This window comes from Passer domesticus, chromosome 1, assembly GCF_036417665.1.
Source record: "Passer domesticus isolate bPasDom1 chromosome 1, bPasDom1.hap1, whole genome shotgun sequence".
In the NCBI taxonomy this organism is placed as follows: Eukaryota; Metazoa; Chordata; class Aves; order Passeriformes; family Passeridae; genus Passer; species Passer domesticus.
Genome location: NC_087474.1, coordinates 121,714,893 through 121,726,080, shown reverse-complemented (window position 1 = coordinate 121,726,080; position 11,188 = coordinate 121,714,893). Strand labels below are relative to the sequence as shown.

The 11,188-nt window shown below is 35.1% G+C and overlaps 1 long non-coding RNA gene across 1 annotated transcript; it reads right to left on the bottom strand.

Moving 5' to 3' along the window:
* Nucleotides 1–9,265: 9,265 nt before the first annotated feature.
* LOC135289405 (uncharacterized) lies at nt 9,266–10,853 on the bottom strand. Its single transcript, XR_010352158.1, has 2 exons — nt 10,486–10,853; nt 9,266–10,160 (listed from the first exon to the last, which is right to left on the bottom strand). It is a non-coding gene; the product is annotated as an uncharacterized LOC135289405 (long non-coding RNA).
* Between the last annotated feature and the right edge of the window lie 335 nt (nt 10,854–11,188).

Below are 11,188 nucleotides of genomic sequence, written 5' to 3'. Positions count from 1 at the left end.
TGTCTTTCCTTTATATATGAACATTACCTTATTTGGTTTTCCATTGCCATGGTCTCATCTCCTGCAGAAAAGCAGCTTTTTCTCACTGACACAGTTCCAAGGTGCTGCTGTTTGAAGGAAGATTATTCAGGTTCCCAAACACTTGTTGCTATACCAACCCAACTGATGGCACAGCCTTGTTGCTGAGCAGCTGGCTTGATACAAATTGAGGTTTTACAAGCTAAACCACAAACACATGGCTTTGTTCCAATACATGTTTTACAAGACAATCTACAGCTCCTGAAATTGGCATTAACACATTTGCTGAACTAAAACTCTAAGTTTTCATTTAAATAGTGCAATTTCTATGCTCAGGAATAAATAAGCTATATTTATGAAATCTAGTTAACAAAATATAACTGTTCTGTAACAAAACTTCCTACTGTCATTGATCTTCATGATCTTCATGATCTGTCAAGACACTGAAATTAAAATTAGAGAATTTTCATATCTATAATCTGGAAAACAATCTAATTTGCTCTTGCAAAAATTCTCTGCTATCACCCAGGAAATTATTTGATAAAGTCTCAGTACAAGAATGAGGTAGTATTTCAAAATCTCAGTTAGAGCTGACATACTTAAAAAGTTTTTTTTTTTATTATCTTATTTCTTAATTAACTAGTGTGCTTTATTACCTCTATGTAATAAAGGATGTGCAGTCCCAAATAAGTCACGAGTAGAGGTTTGGTTCTGGCTGACTGGGGATTAGCCCTGCAGAGAATGGCCTGGGATGATGGTAGATGAGAATTTAGGTGCGGTTGCAGTGCTCCCCTGCAGTGATGGTGTGGCTGCATTAGCAAGAAAGCATCAAGAAGTCAATGGAAGTGATTATTCCTTTCTAGACAGTATTTGCCAGAGTCCTCCTCCTCCTCCCCAGCACAAAAGACAGTCTGACACCAGAAAAAGTCCAGCAGAAACACTCTAATGTGGCTGGGGTGCTGTAGTTGAACACATGAGGAGACACTAAAAAAGGCGTCTTATTTCAGGCTGGAGGAGACTAAAAATGTAACTAGTCTTCAGCTTCATAAATGCAGGCTATAGAAGACTCTGATTCCAGCTTCTCTACAGTGCACAGAATGACAGGCAGTACCCTCAAGTAGTAGCAGGTACAAGGAAAAACAAAAATAAAAATGAAGGTGGTTAAGCACTGGAATATGTTAATCAAAGATGTGAATTCTCCATCCTTGCAGATATCTAAAAGATGACTGGACAAGGCAAGAAATCCCTTCTGAACTAAAATATTCTGTTATTCTAAGGTCAAGTTAAGCAGAGAGGATATAATTTCTTTCCCAGGAAAGTAATAAATGGCTACATTTAATCACTCTGATAAGGTCAGCGAAAGCAATAAATGCCTCCCTAGAACTACAGAAAATTGATTAAACACTGCCTTCAGCTAACCCAACATTAGAGCTATCACAATCTGTCTACTCTTTGTGACTCATTGTCCAGTGACACATTTTGGCAGTGATGATTTATCAGATGAATGTATCAATGGCAGAGGTGAAACTTACTTTGTTTACTGAAACTTCTCCAAACATCTCTATCATCGGCTCTCCATGTACTATGCTTACAATTAGTCTGCCTCAGAGATAAAGGGGTTTGTGTATATTCTATCTTTTAAAAACCATGACACAGACACTACTGTACTGCATTACACTGATATTTATGAATATATGTCTTCATAACAATATAATCTTGACCTTATTGAAACGAGAGGTTAATCCCCACTAATTGTAGTAAGGAATGCACGCAGGTCCCTCTTCATGAAAATGGTGGATGGGGAAGTCTGGAGAGAAACACCTACAATTATTTCCAGCACTGAAATAAGGAATGAGCTTTTCCCAGTCATTTATTCAACATTAGTAGCTGCAGCAGTTTTATAAATCAGACTCAGAATATCTCCCTGAGAATATGTCATAAAAAATGCCACAGGAGACTGTGCTATTAACCCCAAATGTATAGAAATGAAAAGTTATATGTCCATGCCATAATAAGTTTCCTGTTCTGCCATAAAAATTTTGAGTTTAGCATTATTTTATGCATTATCTATGAACCATTTCTTTTTCTGTGTCTAACTTGCTTCTACACCTACAACAGCATTATGTCAGGAATGCCTTCAATTTGAATCTTTTCCAAATGATGACACAAACCAGCTGGACTGTATTTTCATTTCCCAAGAATACTTCCTGACTCTGTTTAACAGTTTTATCTTTTATAATTCGGTGAAATAAAACTTGAGCAAAAGGTTAAAAAAAATTGTTCCCAGGCAAAAATCCCTGGCACATATTTTCTGTCCAGACAGTGAATGTGGCTGTCTGTAGCCCTGGAGCACCATCATTTCACCATTTTCAGGTTACCTCTGAACACAGAAAGATTTTTGACATTCCTTAAGTGGACTTCTGTAAGGACTCCTCACTGAGTTGCAAAATAGTATGTGGCTTGAAAAGATATCTCTGTGCGTAGTTTCGCTTACTTTTCAGAGAGAAAAATGTGGGGCAACACTAGTTTAGCATATTTCATTCTGCCTTAAAGTTTCTTTGACTGAAAATAACTAGTCCCTTCTTCAGTTTTTTTAGCTGCCTTTTAAAATCAGCATTTTTATCAGCATTTGCCATTAACCTTACATGAGTGTGACAGTAATGAAGCAATTCACCCATCACTTTCAGATTATTTGTTGTGCTACAGTACAAACTGCTTGCTGGATATGAGGAGCTCTTTGCACTACCAAGACAAGCCATACTGCTCTATTGTACTCAACATACTATTCCACTCTCCTGAAACCAATTAAATCATGTGGTATGTTAAAAAAAAGACATGCTTTCATTCACATGTTGATTTAGACTCACTGAAGAAATCTAAGATAATTTGGTTTGTCATTTGCTCTATATCATGGTTCATAAAAACCTCAATATTCTTGAAATGCATCTTGGGTGTAAATTTGTCGCTTTTTAATAAGACTGGAAATAGTCTTTTCTAGTTTCCCCTCTACAGTCTAGATCTGCCTCTTCTGAGGCAGTGTGGGTCTCATATCAAAACACTCCAAAGTCTTCTGAGACCTGGAAAAGGGGTTGTGATCCAACTTCTGGAGAAGGTTCCCTTTTTCAGTGCCAACTATATGTTTGTAACAAAGATTGTTAACTAGTATTTTCAATTTAACTTTCCAAAACATATTATCTCCATTTACCAAAAGGCATCATGATTTTTAAAATTAAGTTCTGGTAGGCTATCTCATCCATCTAAAATGCAGTGTCCCATTCTTATAGATTTATATAACTTTTCCATTTTTACTGTAAACAGCATATTCCTTTTATGTCTGCTCTATTACTTTTTCTTGTTTTCCTTTGAAACAGAAATATGTTGCCAGTTTCTTGGCTTTGTCACATGTTGAACTATTCTGACTGTTTTTATTTTGCTCCTTCCAAAGATGCTTATTAAAAAGTATGCTTTTATTCATCTATTATTACACTGGATTTATTATTGACAGCAGGAATAGCTCAAGGCAGGAAAAATCAGATGGATGTTTTTTCAGACCGCAGAGTTTTTGTTGCATTTGAATTCATGGATAGAGTACCTGTTTTAATCTAGTTTTCCAAGTCCTTAATGATGAGACTGTCAGTGATGCAAAATTTTGTTTTCTTTCCTTACACAATGCAACATTTTTTTTGACCGAATAAAGAATTCAAAAGCAGACCTTTTACCAGAGTATACTTTACATTTATCTTGCTCTCTTAACTCTGGCTGTGAGCTGGATGCAGGAAAAAGGAAATTGGAAATGATGGAATAGTACCTTAACAAGAGTTGATGTAGACATTCAACATCTAAGATTTTGGATACTGGATTAATTTTCAGAGGTGGACATTGACTTTTAAAATGACCATGAGCCAAAGCAGAAGCTTACTTCACCCAGAAGCTGTGATTTTTCAGAAATAGTCATGGAATAGAAGAAAATATTCTTTGGAATTATCAAGATATGATAATTAGAAATAAAAAGAATGTTTCTTTACTGTCCATACAATTACTTTTTTTTTTTTTAATGTTATCAACCTCTTCTTTCAAGTCTAATATGAAATGAATATACAATATGGGTCCTGTCCTTCTGTTGTACAAGTTCAGCTCTTAGCTGTGTCACAAAACCAGTAATCCCATTTATCTTTGAATTAAACATGCCACAGCTTTCTAAGAAAAGAAATAAAATTAGGTTATTAACATTCAAAATACTAAAACAAAAACATATTTAAGCAAAACTTAATATTATTGATAGATATTGACAACATCAATAATATTCCTTTTTATATGCAAAATATCTAACAACAGAAATAAGACCAGTGATCATAGTAGATAACCTTACAGAATGTGTTTCCAATTATCAAAATCTTGTTTGCAATTACTATCTTTCACTGTCATCTAGTATACAAAAATACTTTCTGCAAGTGCTTGGTGAAGAAGAAGAATACAAGAAAGTACAGAAGAATGAAATACTAATTTTTCCCAACTTAATTTAAAAACTTTTAATCAGAAAGTAATTCCTAAGGTTTACTTCTGTCCATCTAGTTAATCAATCTTGAAAAAGCTATATTGCTGAACATGCATGGCCAGCAAGGAAATATGAAATGGAGAGGAAATACAGGGTTTTAAAGAGCAATACCATTACAGAACATAGTGCAGCAGGGATTTCAGTCTCAGTTGCATCAGGGCTTTAAGGGCTACAAGAAAGTACAATCAAAATATGTCTGTCAATTTGAACAGAAAAAATAAGTACCTAATGAAGAAAAGCATTAGAATATATTGCTAAATAAAACCCCCAAGCTCCCCCCCCCACCAACAACAAATTTAATTGCCCAAACAAGAACATGCATTAAATATATTTCATATGTTACTATGAATTCTTCATCTTTTCTACATAAAATACCACAACAAAGTAAACATGGCAGGTTTGAGTCAAGCTCTCAGGCATTTGTGAGATATTTCTGTGAGGAGTGTTTCAGTTTGCACAGTGAAGAACAGAGCCATACTCCTAGCTTATATGTTTGAGCCTTACACTTCACAAACACCCATGTTTATAATTTTAATTAGCAATATTGCACTGAAAGTATATGATCACCTTTTAAAGAAAATATTTATTATTTTTCAAAATGAAAGATCATATGAAACTATTTTTTCTACATACATGTACTTGCCACAGCCACATGATCAAATTCAGTTTTCACTTCACACCATTCAAATACTGCACAAGTTGTTCTGAGTTAATTGAGGACTATATTCACACATCCAAAAGGAAACAGGATTGAAAAATAAATGCGAATAACCTGAGATGATTAACTAAATAGATGTTAATCTATTTAGTCCTGGTAAAATTGGCCTCAAGGAACCATGGCTGCAGATGCTTAAAATGACAATGCAGAGCATTAATATGTGTTCTTAAGTGTAAGTTTGGTGCCAAATATTCACTACCTGTTCACTTCATAAATGTTACTCAAAGGGCAAAAGGCAGTATAGTGAAGATAAGTAACCCAAAATTACATAAGGGCAATTTATTAACACGAAAAACATTAATAAAAGGTTGATTTTTAAAAATCATACCTCAAGAAATTGCCTTTGCAGTAAAAAATTCAACCCAAACAATCACAAAACAACAAAATCCCAATAGTTATTCTTTGAGAAACAGTAATGATAATTGAAGAACAGTTGCACTGATTTAAAACTGTACAAAGAATGGATTAATATTCATCTTCACATCCTTGCAAAGCAGCAGAAGTATTATTGCAGGGTCAGCTGAAGGACTCTGGATTGGTGTCCATACAATTTGAGATTGAAATAAAAATAAGGTCCTCACAAAAATTTCATTTAAAAATAATAACTTTGCAGTTAGTGTAAGAGTAATGTAAACCCAACAATCTTGATTAAGGTAGATATTGAACTTAAAAGGGTAAGGAAAAGAAAAGTTTCAGCCTACTTAATATTACTTTTCTTAAAATTAATTTGTTCCTGTGTTTACTGTATCTAGAAATAACCAATGACATGAACCATTTTTTCAGTGAACAAAGTGAACAATTTTTTCAGTGAACAAGAAAACACTGTTTCTATTTCTTCACTTGGTAACAAACAAAATTTCATTAGCTCAAGGTTCTGAAAGCATTTTAATTCATTTTCTGGAAAGAAAACAATTTTTTCTACAAATTTGAAGTTTCATTTCCTTGCTTTTTTTTTTTTTTTTGTTTGCTATGGTTATCTTTGAATTATGAACATGGTAATTTTCAATTGGAACATAACTTGGAATCTGTTAAGCAATTTAAACTGCTTCAATCCTTTGTGAAATTAAGTACATGTATCTAGTAAAATATCTCTGTATCAGTACTTGAACATTTGATATCACACTGCACTGGACCTCTAAATTTCTGCTTGCTGTTTTTTAGTGCATTAGAAATGTTCTGGGATATAACTTTTGAAATTGTAAAAAAAAAAAAAAAAAATCAGATAACTTTGCAATCATTTGACCATAAAAGAAACAGAATAAAGTTAAAATAACTTTCTGAAAACTCTCTTAGCCTCCCAAAGGAGTCTACATATGATGCTCTGCATTGGAATTCAGTAGATGTTACTAATATTGTCTTTTAATGAAAAATATCAAAAACTAAATCCATCCTTGCTAAATGAGAGTTTGGAAAAATACTTAAGAACAAATTAGAGAGAAATAAATGAATTGCACAGGACTGGCATGCAGGTGGCTATGACCATTATGCTTTTTAATGTATATACTTTCTTGTCTCTTTTGGGATGGCTATCTTACTCCTAAAAAACCCTAAACAAAATAAAATACAGGAACTATTTAAAAATTACTCCTCAAAAAATCCAAAAAGAAGTGGAAAACTTATGAAACCAGACATCAAGAGTGGATATTGACACCAGATGTACTCCACAGCATGCGTGCTTAGAGAATTTTAAAAAGCAATTCCTGCCACCAGGCTGAGAGCTCCCAACACTTGCTTGCAGACAGATTAAAAATGTAAAGACTAGCAATGACCTCTAGTGTTGTGCTTTCAGTACTGCAAAATACTCTTGCTAGCAATACACCACAGCATCCATGGAGCATCCAGGGAATTTTAGACTATTTTTCAGTTACTAGTGCAGCACACAAGAAGCTCATTTAAAGAAGAGAAAATGTTTTGTCTGTTACCTAAAGCTAACAGCAGCAGGAATACTTTGCTATTTCTTCAGTTTAAAAAAAAGTAGTTTACTGTTTGAGTTGAAAGTGTCTGCATCTGATGATACAGTGGGTAACTTTCTGTACTCTTCTTTGCACCTGCTTCAAGAACAAGGATTATGTATAAGATGAAATGCCACTCTGGCTGGGCATTATAAGGCCAGGGCAAGTAGGACAAGGGGAGCAGGAGATAGTGAATGAAATTTCAAGAGGAAAAGTAAATAAGAAGGCATTATATTTCTTACTATTGCTGGACACACATATTTTGGACCATTTGCAGAGAAGAGACAACGCAGTGTTGTTTTCTAAGATGACCTTCACGCCATTACTGTCTCCTCCACAAGCAAATGTTCATGCTGCTGTATATTGGTTTTATTAGCCATGAGAGTGATCAGAAAAAGCCTCGATACACAAATGTTCTTATAAAATGACAGTACTGGGACTTAAGCCAATTGACCATTGAGGCTTGAGAGGAAATGCACTACTTGTCTTTGGTAACAACACAGAATTATTTGCCTTACTCTTACAGCTCAGACCTTGCTTTTAGAATTTTTTTTGCACTTATTTAAGAAGCAGGATCTTTTTTTTTCTTTTTTTTTTCCTCTACTATATATTGAACAAAAAAACTCTACAGCTTCAGTGAAATATGAAAAATTGGCTTTAGGGACAAATTGCCCCAGCAGAATGGTTAAAAAGATCATACAAAATTTGCTGTGAAATCCTTGTGTGGGTTACCTGATGATTGAGGGGTGCTTCCTAAACACAGCTGAACTGAAATTACAAAGTGACCTTCCAAAGTTTTCCACAGCTTCCTCTTGTCACCAAGCACTGAAGAGAGTAATGTTTCTGTGTTTAATTCCACTTTTGGATCTTGCTTACTCTCACTTGTGCCTCATTTTTGTCCTTCTTAATATTTCCTTCTTTTTTTCTCTCTAACAACAATGTTAAACATACTGCTGAGTTGTTCCTTACAGTAAGAGTTTTCATCTGCTCTTTATCACTTTGGTTTTGCTTAAATGCCTCCATTTTACTGCTACTTTCTATATCAGTGTGAATATGTTGGTTTTTTTTTTCAGAGTACACCTGTTCAATACTGTAGCCAATCTTTATCTGTGATTTGAGATTATTTTTATCACAGACTTTCAGAAATGTCACCCTGTAGTTAGACACCATAAAACCTCCTGCCACAGGTTTGACTCTGCTAGCTGTAAATTGATAGCAGCACCGTGGTGCCATAGGTGCAAGAACACGGCGATCAGGCTGGATTAGCCATTTGTAGATTGCCCCTTTGCTGGCTCTGCAGCCTTGCCTGAGCCACACGATGTTTTCTACATTTGTGTAAAGCAAGTTCCCCTCTGCTTTGATGGTCTGAAATCCCATATAGAGCATTAGCAATGTGTGCTCATCCTTAGACTAGCTGCCTGCAGTAAAATCACAAAACATGCCCTTCATGCTAGAATATATGTCACAAAAAAGTTAATAGGCACAATGACCTTAAGGCTGTGTGGGGGGGAAAAAAGGCTTTTTGAGGTGGTAGTTTGGAGAATTTCTGAATTACAGATAATTGCATGAAATCCTTGAATTTCTATATGGCATTGGAGAGCATAAAGGAAACACAAACTTAGGCAGGCTCAGATTATGAAGCATTTGGGACAGACCCAGGTTTCTCTTCTGCACCCTAAGCAAACTCACAAATTGAGTTAGCATGTAGAGAAATAATAAACAAAATTTTTTATGACAGTTTCTCCGGCACTGTATTTAAAAAAATAGCCTCATAACTAAGGTGGGGAAAAAAAACACCAACAGTTTCTTCCTTAGATAAATCCAGATTAATTGAGTTAATCACAAACTGAGTGTTTGTGACTGTTCAGTGATCACCAACAATTTTTATGTTATTTTCAAAACCGATATTAAGGGACATATGTAAATTTGGCAATTACTTTTGACTAACTTTCCAGAGATCAAAGTACTGAGAAAAATTAATTGAAAACACACATACAAATTAAAACGTAGATGAAAATTGAGTATCTTAAAAAGGATTTAATAAGCAGATAAAAACCCCAAATGTCACAATCTAGAGAGAGCTACTGCTAAGAGCTTTTCCAGATTCACCACTTATATAAAAATACAGTTAGAAATTAAGCAACGGCAGTAACAAATCTAATCAGTATTATGTAACAAAACAGAGGAAAAGAGAAACTGATAGGAGTAATGTGAACTTGAAGCTATGAAACATGGTCCATAGCCAGCCAAGGCAGGGGCCAGTTGCTCTTTTTTCCCCCAGAGTCCTGGAACTAAACGTTGAGCCTACAAAAAAGTGCTGAAACTATTAATAACATGAAAATTATCTGCTGTTAATTAAGAAAGTGACTGGACAGAGATGGAATTTAAAGAAGTTGAGATAACTTGGCTGTGGTCCACTAAATGTAGTATTAATAAAAATGTGAAAATCAGGGAAACTTCAGAAAACTGCAAGTATTAATGTTAGGGAAATGTTCAAAAAGGGCATATAGATAAAACCAATTAATCTATAGTCTGATGCTTAGAACACAATTTTTCTTTATGATGCCAATGGTACAATTCAGTTAATACAGACAGAAGGATTAAGAATGTAAATGTTGCTCAGAAAGGTTTTGTGAAAATGGACTCCAACCAGTAAATTTTAACTGACTGTAATTATGTATTTGAGTAAAGCACATACTGCTTACTGAAATTAATTTCTTCCTTGTTAAATAAGAAACAATGTTAAGCATTATGTACAAATCTGATTTTGCACCTAGATTGTTTAAAAAAAAAAAAAGAAAATCAAAACTCCAAACCAGTCTTCAAGAAAGCAGGAATATCATGCCAGGAGAAGGGATTTTGGGCATCTCTAGCTGAAACCTCAAGCCACAAGCCAGCCAATATCGCAGCAGTCAACCTGGAAATGTACATCAGCAGGCCCTCCAGTGAGCCAGATTTGGCACTAAAGTTTTGATGCAATCTTCTTCCCTTCCCTTCCCTTCCCTTCCCTTCCCTTCCCTTCCCTTCCCTTCCCTTCCCTTCCCTTCCCTTCCCTTCCCTTCCCTTCCCTTCCCTTCCCTTCCCTTCCCTTCCCTTCCCTTCCCTTCCCTTCCCTTCCCTTCCCTTCCCTTCCCTTCCCTTCCCTTCCCTTCCCTTCCCTTCCCTTCCCTTCCCTTCCCTTCCCTTCCCTTCCCTTCCCTTCCCTGTGCTCAAATAATTAGGAAGGTATTGATCTCTATTACCTCTAACTTATTTCAGTAGAAGAGAGTAATTACTAGAGATTTGCATGTGTCAGTTTCTATTTGTTGTTCTTCATACACTGGCATAGAAACGTACTAAAAGATAATTTTAGAAATTTATTTTAGAAAGACATTAATTTAAGAGCCTTGGTATTTCTAACTGCAAAAGGGCCTACCACAATCTCCATCTCTCTAAATAATTCCCTGTCTACACAGATTTGAACAATTTATACATGCTTTTAAAATGCATAGGAAACATAAATGATGCAATCAAACCAGCAGCCATCTGAGCTGCTGTATTGGAAAGCTCAAGTGAAGAGCAAATTCCAAAGCTGCAAAGCTCTGAAAGAGGACTCCACCAGCACCCACGCCTGAGCTCATCAATGAATATAAAAAAGTTCTTAAGAATGAGTAATGAATGCAAGTGCACTCAGAAGAGTCAGTTTTCTTTTTTTTCTTTGTTTTTGAAAATGATTTAAAACATAGTTTAAATTAGTCTACTCCTACAGTATCTTTTAAAATAATGTAGCTTGGTATTTAGGAATATTTGAAAGGTATAGTCTCTTCTGGAAATGCAAAGAATCACCATTTCAGTGTACTTAGTTCATCATTCCAGTTTACTCTGTTAATTGAGGTCAGTGACTAATTCTTTGAATTGAGACCCTGAGAGCTGCAAAAAAAGGAAGATGGTTTTGTTTCTATTCCA